This window comes from Megascapheus bottae, chromosome 2 (genome assembly GCF_031878675.1).
Source record: "Megascapheus bottae isolate mThoBot1 chromosome 2, mThoBot2.hap1, whole genome shotgun sequence".
NCBI lineage: Eukaryota > Metazoa > Chordata > Mammalia > Rodentia > Geomyidae > Megascapheus > Megascapheus bottae.
Window position 1 is genome coordinate 53,456,053 of NC_143510.1, and position 11,167 is coordinate 53,467,219.

Genomic DNA, 11,167 nt, shown 5'->3' on the forward strand with positions numbered 1-11,167 from the left:
TAAGGAATTTATCAATGAGATCTCTGAATAGAGTCCTGACCAGACATTTTTTTTAAGTAAGGCGATTGACAAAGTGTAGTCCTCCAAAGTAAGTACAGGAGTTAAGACAGGAGTTGTCAAAGTTTCAGAATGATAAAAAGCATTTCAAAGTGTAATTCTGAAGCTAGGGTTGGAGTGTTCGCATAGCAAGCGCGAGACCGTGAGTTTGATCACTCCAAAGCCACCAAAAACGTCACCGAGATTTATTATTATTATTATTACTACTACTACTATTATTATTATTGCAATCAAAACGAATGTGTGAATAAAGGAAAAGGTTTCTCTGGGTTTGGAAGTGTTGGTAGAACACCAGCCAATGAACGAAAGCATCAGATGCTCAATTCGAGTCCTGGTATTACACAGGAAAAAAAAAAAAGAAAGAAAAGAAAAGGTTTCTTTATTATCTCCATTTAAGAAGCCACAACTGTCTAGCGCTGGTGGCTTAGGCCTGTATTCCTACCTGCTCAGGAAGCTGAAATCCGACCCTGAGGGGCAGCCTGGGCAGCAAAATCCGCGAGACACTTATCTCAATTAACCACCAGAAAACAGGAAGTGACCCTGTGGCTCAAAGTGGTAGAGCGCTAACCTTGAGCTGAAGAGCTTCAGGACAGTGCCCAGGCCCTGAGTTAAAGCTCCACGACCAGTCCCCCACCCCGACCCCCCAAAAGGTAATAATGGTGATGGACTCAAGGTGAATTTAGAAGAAATTCAGGGAAGTGGCTAAGATTATGAAAAGATTCCAGCTTTCAAATAGGGAAAATTTTTAAGCCAAAAGAAGAAATGCCACCCTCATAGAGACAATAAATATATAACTTGCAGCCGGAGCTGGTGGTTCATGCTTGTAATCCCAGCTAGTCAGAAAGCTGAGATCTGAAGAATGCGGTTCAAAGCCAACCCAGTCAGGAAAAGTCTATGCTTCCCTTATCTCCAATTAACTACCAAAAAAGCCAGAAGTGGAGCTGTAGCTCAAGTGGTAAGTGTCAGCCTTGAATGTAGAAACTCAAGGCCAGCACTCTGACTCTGAATGCAAGCCCCAGGACAGACATTAAAAATTAAAAAGAGGGCCGGGAGTTTGGCCTAGTGGTAAAGTGCTTTTCTAGCATGCATGAAGACCCAGGTTCGATTCCTCGGTACCACATACATAGAAAAAAGCCAGAAATGGTGCTGAGTCTCAAGTGGTAGAGCTCTAACCTTGAGAAAGTCCAAGGACAGTGCTCAGGCCCTGAGCTCAAGCCCACAACTGGCAAAAAAAAAATTAAATTAAATTAAATTAAAATTAAAAAGAAAAAAAGGACCAGGGATTTGACCTAGTGCTTGCCTAGCATGCATGAAGACCTGGGTTCAATTCCTCGGTACTACATACAGTAGTGCTGTGGGTTGAGTGGTAGAGCTTCAGCCTTGAGAAAGCCCAAGGACAATGCTCAGGCCCTGAGTTCAAGCACCAGGATTGGCAAAAAAAAAAATTAAGCTAAACCAAAAATTAAAAGTATAAAAAAACACAGAACCATTATTTACCTGTACAGCATGTTCATTCATGCCAGTATTTGTACAGCATTTGTTATTCTATAATTGATTTTTGGATTTTAGAAGTCACATTCAAAAGAAAAAACCAATTAGGGCACTGGTGTCTCACATCTGTAATCCTAGCTACCCAGGAGGCTAAGATCTAAGGATCGTGATTCAAAGCCAGCCCAGGAAAGGAAGTCTGTGAGACTCTTATCTCCAAATAACCACCAGGGCTGATAATGTGGCTTAATGAATGGTAACATGCTTGTCTAATATGCATGAAGCTTTGGGTTCAATTCTTCAGTACCACATAAACAGAAAAAGACAGAAGTGGTGCTGTGGCCTAGGCCCAGAGTTCAATCCCCAGGACTGGCATAAATAAATAAACAAATAAATAACCATCAGAAAACCAGAAATGGTGCTGTGGCTCATAGTAGTAGAAGGCTAGCCTGAGTAACAGAGCTCAAAGACACGCCCAGTCCCTGACTTCAAGACCCAAGAACAGAGGACAATCTGCTTTGCAGTTAACTTTTACAGTTCAGTCAGGCAATATGTGAAAAAAATACTGACTGAACTACAAGTATTTAATATTGACAATTTAAGTTTATTATAATTCATTTTATTTGAGAATCTCAGAAGTTTATAGTCATCAGTTCTCATGTAATTTCAAGTACAATTGGATTTTCTGGAATCTCAGTGGACCTGTTAGTATAGCAAAACTAATAGGTAAATACTTTCTTGTGTGTGTGCAGGCACTGGAGCTTAAACTTGGCCTTGTGTTCTAGCATTCAGAGCTTTGGGTCTGAATAGAGGCAAACACACACACACACACACACACACACACACACACACACACACACACACACACACACACACACGTTGGGCACTTGTAGCCCAATCAAGTAATCCTAGCAACTCAGGAGACGGAGATCTGAGGATCAATGTTTGTAACCAGCCTGGACAGGAAAGTCCATCAGACTCTTTTCTCTAATTAACCAGCAAGAGAGTCTTCTCTGAAGAAGAAACAAAAATGGCCTATAGACACATGAAGAAATGCTCAACATCTCTGGTCATAAAAGAAATGCAGGGCTGGGAATTTGGCCTAGTGGTAGAGTGCTTGCCTAGCATGCATGAAGACCCGGGTTCGATTCCTCAATACAATATACATAGAAAAAAGCCAGAAATGGTGCTGAGGCTCAAGTGGTAAAGCTCTAGCCTTGAGAAAAGTCCAAGGACAGTGCTCAGGCCCTGAGCTCAAGCCCAGGACTGGCAAAAAAAAAAAAGAAATGCAAATCGAAACAACTCTAAGATTCCACCTCACTCCAGTTAGAATGGCCAGGATCAGGAAAACTAATAATAACAGATGCTGGAGAGGATGTGGCCAGTAGGGATCACTACTACACTGTTGGTGGGAGTGCAAACTCATTCAACCACTATGGAAAGCAGTGTGGCAGTGCCTCAAAAGGCTAAACATAGAACTCCCCTATGACCCAGCAATTCCACTACTTGGCATTTACCCAACCATCCAGAAACAAGGACATACTAAATCCACCAGCACAACAATGTTCATTGCAGCACTATTCACCATAGCAAAGATATGGAACCAACCTAGATGTGCCTCAGTTGATGAGTGGATCAACAAGATGTGGTATTTGTACACAATGGAATTCTATGCTGCTGTCAGAAAGAATGCTATTGCCCCATTTGTTAGGAAATGGAAAGACTTAGGAAAGATCACATTAAGTGAAGTAAGCCAGACTCAAAGGAACTTAGGCTCAATGGTTTCCCTCATTTGTCATAATCAGTAGAAACCTTGGGCTCTCCTAGCAGAGATTTGCATTAGAACAAAACCTTCATACATAAGGCCATATAGTAGGACTCTAAATGAAAGGATCTCTAGGATATAGAAACATAAGCCATATAATGAATGATTGTTGTTCTTAAGGTACTATGTTATCTCTCATCTCTTTTGCTGTCCCTTAGTTATCTCATATTGTTACAGTATCTCACTTTGTTACCTTATATATCGGATATATTTGTATTTGGTTATTTGAAATTGGATAGGGAACAGGGGGAAACAAGATGAGGGGTGGGGGTGGGGGGAGGGAAATAGGGACCAAGACATGTGAAAGGGTATCAATGTATGGGAATTAATGCACCATCTATCTGGCAAATATCATGTAACCCTTCTATTAATTACAATAAAAATATATGAAAAAAAAAGAAAAGTGGGAAATGGAGGTATGGCTCAAATGGAAGAACACCAACCTTGAGTTTGAGGCTCTGAGTTCAAGCCCTAGTAGGAACACAAAAGAATAAACAACAATAACAACAACAACAAAAAAAAAACCCTAATTTTAGGGAGCGGGAATTTGGCCTAGTGGTAGAGTGCTTGCCTAGCATGCACAGAAACCGGGATGTGATTCCTTGGTACCACATACACAGAAAAAAGCCAGAAATGGTGCTGTGGCTTTAGTGGTAGTGCTGCACTAGCCTCAAGAAAGCCCAAGGACAATGTGCAGGCCCTGAGTTCAAGCCCCAGGATTGGCAAAAAAATACTAATTTTAGACTTGGGCATTAATTACAGGAGATCACTGACCACTACTGAAAATGTATGAATAAGATCTATAGTAATGAGTCTTATACGTAAATAAATCATACTTGATCATGCAATTGAGTGCTATCACTTCAAAATAGTAATTCAAGAAACCTGTTGCCTTGTTTTAATAATGAGGACACAGCTCAGAACACATTGAGAATCACCTTTAGAGTCTAAATAACACACATTGCACTGAATATTCATTATCTGCAGGTGGATCTAATTTATGCAAATAGCCAAAAGAACTCAGGCCAACACTGATGAGTAAATACAGTGGGAAATCTGTATGGCAAATGCGTTCCCACATTTTTAGGGTTTAAAAAGATAACTACTGTCTATTCACTATGCACGGCAACAATCTCAGTGCCTTCTAAAATAGCACCTAGTAAAGAAATTCATATTTCTGCAATAATAAATATGAATCGTGTCACTACGAGCAATGGAAGAGCTCTAAGTCATCGATGTAAGTTTTGGTCAGATACTTTGCTGCAAAATGAGTCCAGGTCAGATTAGAGTGTGGGGTTTTTCCGGTGCTAGAGATTGAACCCAGGGCCTGTCACATGCTAAGCAAGCGATCTTCCACTGAGCCCTTAGAATATTTTTTATGCCAATATTGCAGCTTAAACTCAGGGTTTGTACTCTCAGTTGCCTTTTCGCCGAAAGGTTGTTTTTCTACCAGTTGAGCCACACCTTCACTTCCAGCTTCTAGCTGATTAGAGATAAGAGTCTCACAACTGTCTGCCTAGTCTAGTTTTGAACTATGCTCCTCAGAGCTCAGCCTCTTGAGTACCCAGTATTACAGGTATGAGCAACCAGCCCTTGGACAGAATAGGTTTGTTTTTGTTTTGGGTGTTTTTTGGGGGGGCCAATCCCAGGGCTTAAACTTGGGACCCTGCACTTTCTCAAAGCTAGAGATCAACCACTTGAGCCACAGCACCATTTCCGGCTTTTTTTCTATGTATGTGGTACTGAGGAATCGAACCTGGGTCTTCGTGCATGCTAGGCAAGCACTTACCACTAGGCTAAATTCCCACAGAATAAGGTGGGGGTTTGTTTTGTTTTATTTTGTTTTGTTTTTTGTCATGGGGCTTGAACTCTGGCCTGGTCACTGTCCCAGAGCTTTTCAGCACAAGGCTACCGCCCTATCCCTAGGCCTGGGTGCTGCCCCTGAGCTAGCTCAAGGCTACCACCCTACCCTAGAGCCACAGCCCGACTACCCATTTTCTGGTGATTAATTGGAGATAAGAGTCTCTTGGCTTTGTATTGCCTGAGCCGGTTTTGAACATTGGTCCTGAGATCTCAGCCTCCTGAATAGCTAGGATTACAGGGGTGAGCCACTGTGCTTGGCATAGGTTTTTGTTTGTTTGTTTGTTTGTTTGAATGTATTTCTTTTTCTGGCTTTGAATCTTGTTCGTCAGATCTTAGCCTCCTGAGTAGCCAGGATTACAGGGGTGAGTCACCAGCTCCCTGCCCAAATAGGTTTTGTTACCAAGTAAATTATGAAAAAAAACAAAAACAAACAAACAAAAAAAACACAAAAAACTTCGGGGCCAGGAGAGTGGCGCCTAGTGGTATAGTGCTGGCCTAGCATGCGCAAAGCCCTGGGTTTGATTCCTTAGTACTTTGTACACAGAAAAAGCCAGAGTGATGCTGTGATTCAAGTGGTAGAATGCTAGACTTGAGAAGGCCCAAGAACAGTACCCAGGCCCTAAGTTCAAGCAAAATAATAATAATTATAATAATATAGAAATAACAAAAAACACTTATAAAAACTTGATTTTCATAGTATTTTGAATTTAGAGTTGTGAATAAAAAAATTGTGGGGCATTGGGGCCAGGAGTTTAGCCTAGTGGTAGAGTGCTTGCCCATCACGCATGAAGACCCTGGCTCCATTCCTCAGTAACACATACATGCAAATAAGTCAGAAGTGGTGCCATGGCTCAAGTGGTAGAGCTATAGCCTTGAGAAAGCCCAAGGACAGTGTTTGGGCCCTGAGTTCAAGCCCCAGTTCTGGCAAAAAAAAAAAAAATTGTAGGGCATGAGTATTTAGTGAAGACAATTTATGGACCAGGAGCTTGGCCCAGTGGTAGAGTGCTTGCCTAACATGCATAAAGACCCAGGTTCAATTCCTTGGTACCACATACATATAAAAAGCCAGAAGTGATGCTGTGGTGCAAGGACAGTGCTTAGATCCTGAGTTCAAGCCCCAGATCTGGCAAACACACACAAAAAAAAAAAAAAAAAAAAAAGAAGAAGAAGAGAAAAAAGAGAGAAGAAAAGGAAAAAAAATACAATTTAGCCAATCTCCAAGATCAATTGGCTTTTAGTTTTTCTTGGAGTATTGAAATTTGAACTCTGGGCCTTCTATTCACTAGACAGGCACTCTATCACCTGGACTACACCTCTTGTTCCACTTTTTTATCATTCGAATCTGTCATTTCCTCCTCAGCCAAAGCCACCAACTTCACCCATAACTTTCTATTTCTCACTCAGACTTCCACGTGAGGAAGTTTTTTTTTTTTTTTTTTTTTGGTCTTGGGGCTTGAACTCAGGGTTTAGGTGCTATCCCTGAGCTTTCTTGCTCAAGGCCAGTGCTCTACCACTTTGAGCCATAGCCCCATTTCCACATTTCTAGTGGTTAATTAAAAATACTAACTCTATTGGAATTTCATTCCCAGGTTGGCTTCAAACTTCCATTCTCAGATCGCAGACTCCTGAAACCACCACTGAACCACCAGTGGAGAAAGTTCTTTAGCTTCTTTCAAGCTGGCTCCCCTGTTTTTGACAGTCACAAACACCCCCTTGACTATACAGACCTGCCTCTTGCTACTCCCTCATGTTAGTCTTTGTGGTTCCAAAGTATCTTCCACAAGATGAAGCCTGAATAAAACATAACTTAGTATGATTTAAAATATAAAAGAAATAAGTCAGATGCTAGAGGCTCAGGCCTGTAATCCTAACTACTCAGAAGGCGGAGATTTGAGAAGCATAGTTCCAAGCCAGTCCTGGCAGGAAAGTCCATGAGATTCTTATCACCAACTAACCACCAGAAAACTGGAAGTGGTACAATGGTTCAAAGTGGTAGAATTCTGGCCCTGAGCTCTCAAGGGCCAGAACCCAGACCCTGAGTTCATGCCCACAACTGACACACACACAAAAAAGTAAAGAAATAACTTCAACAGTGCTTTTCAAAGTTTGATATTATTTCATACTTTGATACTCACCTACACTGAAACAATTCCAGTGTGTAAGCATTGAGTGTAAACTTATAGTTTAATACTAACTTGATAGATATTGTGGTTAAAGAAGAGGCTGAAAATTGAAGATATCGAGACCCTCTCTCAAAAATAACCAATGCAAAATGGAGTGATATGAGTCAAGTGGTAAAATGCCTGCCTAGCCAGCATGAAGCTGAGTTCAGATCCCAACACCAAGTTCACATCCTAGCCAAAAAAGGAGGACACGTAGGAGGTTGCATGTTTTATTTTTTATTTCATCCAGTCTTTAATCACCATTTGGCTTCACACATATCCCAAACCTCTTTCCTACCCCTCCCCCCACCACCCAGGAACAAAGAACAATTTCTACAATTGGGTTTAAAACCAATGGGTTTCAATCAAACACATACTTTAGTCTCCCTGACTTGTTTTCCTTTCTTTATGGAAATATTGCATTCATAAGTCAAAACCCGGGGCGTTTTCATCTGCCTCCCTTGAGTGCCTGTCTAAACCAGTTTCACATAACCACAGGTAAATGCTCATACCTTTATACTTCAGTCATTATACCCTATTAATGTATTATGTTGTTTCTTTTTCTTTTTGCCAGTCCTGAGACTTGGAACTCAGAGCCTGGGGGCTGTCCTTGGGCTTTCCCAAGGCTAGCACTCAACCACTTGAGCCACAGAACCACTTCTGGATTTTTCTGTGTATGGGGTACTGAGGAACCAAACCCAGAGCTTCATGCATGCAAGCACTCTACCTCTAGGCCAGGCTCCTACCCCGTATTATGTTGTTTCTATGGCTACCTCCTCTACTAGTCTATGAATTCCTTGTAGAGATAATTTAGAATTGTCTTTGAGAGTAAAACATTGAAGGACAATACTTCTTGGTAATTTCTGTCAGGTTACTGAAAGAGAAGGAAAATGAAGATCATTATCTTATATTCATATTTTTCTATTACCAGCAAAGATTTTAGCCTTCTACCTACAGTACCTAGTAAGTTAGTTTGTCAGCTAAATGGACATTTCAGGATACCAAGCAGACTTGTGGGATTCACTGGAAACCAAAAAGAAGAGAGATGTGGAAAGCTAATGTCCACACTTTTGGAGTAAAAAAATCTCAAGCCTATATAATAGTATCATCGATTTCTGTGGGCCCACCAAATATTAGGCCTAATTTGAAGTGGTCCAGATATGAGAGCATAGCAATCAACCATATTGAAATGATCAGGGATGACCCATGTGGCCACAGAAAGGTGAGTGTCCTAATTCTGCCCCAAAGCATAGAGGGGGTCCAGCAGGGAGGGCTTCCAAGATAATGTTTCAAGCAAACCTTGCCAAGTAGGACACAGTGGGCAGAGTGAAAATGGGGGGGGGTTGCAATCTGCTAGATGAAAATCTACACGTGCCTGGAGACAATAATTCTTTTGGTTTGCAGTAATCTGGATCCTCTTCCTCCCACTTTGTCCCCTTCTTTCATAGTTGTCTTTTCCTGGAAAACAAGGACTGAATATAGTTTTTCTTCTTGGAGATCTGTGTAGACAATACGGGGCACATTAAACTTTGATTAACTGAAATCAGTTGCTCAGCGGAGTGCCTCTGAGAGCAGAGTGTGAGGGGAGCAGCTAAGTCAAGTAAGGATGTGGTCCTGAGTGAGAAGGGGGCCCAGGCAGAAAAAGAAATGAAAAAAAATTATTTGTCCCCACTCTTTTTTGTCACCCATATATCTTTTTTTTTTTTTTAAATAACTTCTCTTGGTCTCAGTCTCTTGCCTTTCTCTTTCTCCCTTTGCAAAAGGCTGGAAATTCCTTGTTCTCAACGGAAGGGAGTAGGAGGGGAGGTGGGGGTGGGAGGAGTGGGAGGAAAGGGAACAGACATCTCAGCAGCTCCGGCTGCGGGCTGCGGGGGCGCTCTGGGCCTCTGGCGGGGCCTGACAAGTCAATGATTTTTTTCAAATATATGTATTTTTTAAACCCGCACATAAAGGCTCAGATACAAACCTAGACAGACACAGATAAACAAGTAGATGTTTATACATAACACATAAATACATAGACTCAGGAGACTGTCCAGTCTTGAGTCTGTTTCAATTTTACAATTTACAGAGTGTTCCCATCCATTCTTCATTTGAACCTCACCAACAGATCTGGAGAAACCAAGATCCAGACGGGAGTAGTTTCATTCACCGTCAGGTCTGCACGCAGACCCCTTTCAGACACCTCTAGGGACTGAACAGACCCCCGGTGAAGGAGTTTTCTCTTTTTCTTCCTTTTTGGTCAAGCACCTGCTCCGAGACTCAGGAGTGGAACCTTTCCTTGGAACAGGATCCTCTCGGGTCCTCTTTCCTGGACTGGGTCCCCCCCTCCCCACCCCCCCACTCCCTCGCCGTAGGTTACCACCCCCTAACTTGACGCCCTCCTCCCAAAGCAGGCGTCTCCCTCCAAATCCCCAGACTGAGCGCCGCCCCGAGGGGCCCGGTGGGAGGGAGGGGGCGCGGGGAGCAGAGGCTGCGTGGGCGGAGGATGTGCGTCACGGGGAGCGTGGGCAGGGGAGGGCGGGGGCACGTGGAAACCCGGGGCCAGCGGCTGGCAGCCCAGACTCCAAAATAACCGGACGGGTGTGGGGGAGGGGCGCCACCTCCTGGGGGCCGGGGTCCGCCCCAGAGCGAGTCTGTCTAGCCTCACCCACCACTTTGCAGGACCTGGGGGAAATCAATGGGAGGGGACTCGGCTCCTTCCTACACCCCCATTACCTTCGGCATTTAATGGGATGGAGACAAGAATCTGAGCTACTGAAATCCCCCACCAATAATGCACCCTTCCTCCCCTGCCTCCACCAGAGACGGAAAGGTCTCCTTGCCAGGCCGGAATGTAGAACCAGCTCCAGCCCACGCCACCCACGCCCTGCTGGGCCGTGCCACTCACAAGTGCGGAAAGGCGGGCGGGCTGAGGTTTCCGACTAAGGGACCCTTAACGACCGGCCAGTCCTGTTCACGGCTCGATGCCCTCCCCCACCCCTTTTCCCCTGGGCCTAGAGCCCCCGCCTCCCCCCACCTTCCCTCCTAGCCGTGGGCGGGAGTGTAATGGGAACCAGATGGGCTAGGAGAAGAGGGGGGAGGGGTAAGTCTGGGAGGGGACTAGGCTCCTTGAAGGTGCTCCTCCTCCGAGCTCTTCCTGGGGAGTAATGTTGGGCGCTCCCCCGCTCCCCTGTTCATCTTCCCCCACCATCTCCAGGAAGGTCCCGAAATAAGATGACCCCAGTGTAGATAGTCTTCTCATTCCAGCCCTGCCACTCCACGTTCAAAGAGCAGGGCCCCATTCTCAGGTAACTCCCAGTAGAAAAAGGTGGGATCGCAACCCCCATCCCCTCCATGCCTGCCTGACCTACTGGCACCAAACAAGACATGTCTAATCAATGGCGCCTAAGTGGTGCCCGGCTTGTAACTGGCTCATCCCTCTTCCCCCGACTTGAGGAATGAAGACAGACCACTCATTTTACTCACTTTGGGGAATAAAGAAGGCTGTCGGCCTGTCTCAAAACATTCGGGCAGAGCCCCACATTCATAGATTGCCATAAGTGCACTCTCAATGGGAGTGAGGTGCACGCTGGGGATGAGCCGCGTGCCCTGAGCCATCGCCAACTTTTCCCCCTGCTCACTCTAACATTTACCAGGAAGTATGGCGAGGCCGGGGTAGTGTGGGCAGCGGGTGTCCGTGCAGTCGCTTGGGCGCGCGTGCACGTCTGTGGGCTCCCGTCTTTGTGTACCTGTGCGTGGTAGTGAAACTGCGCGCTGGCTTAGAGGGATG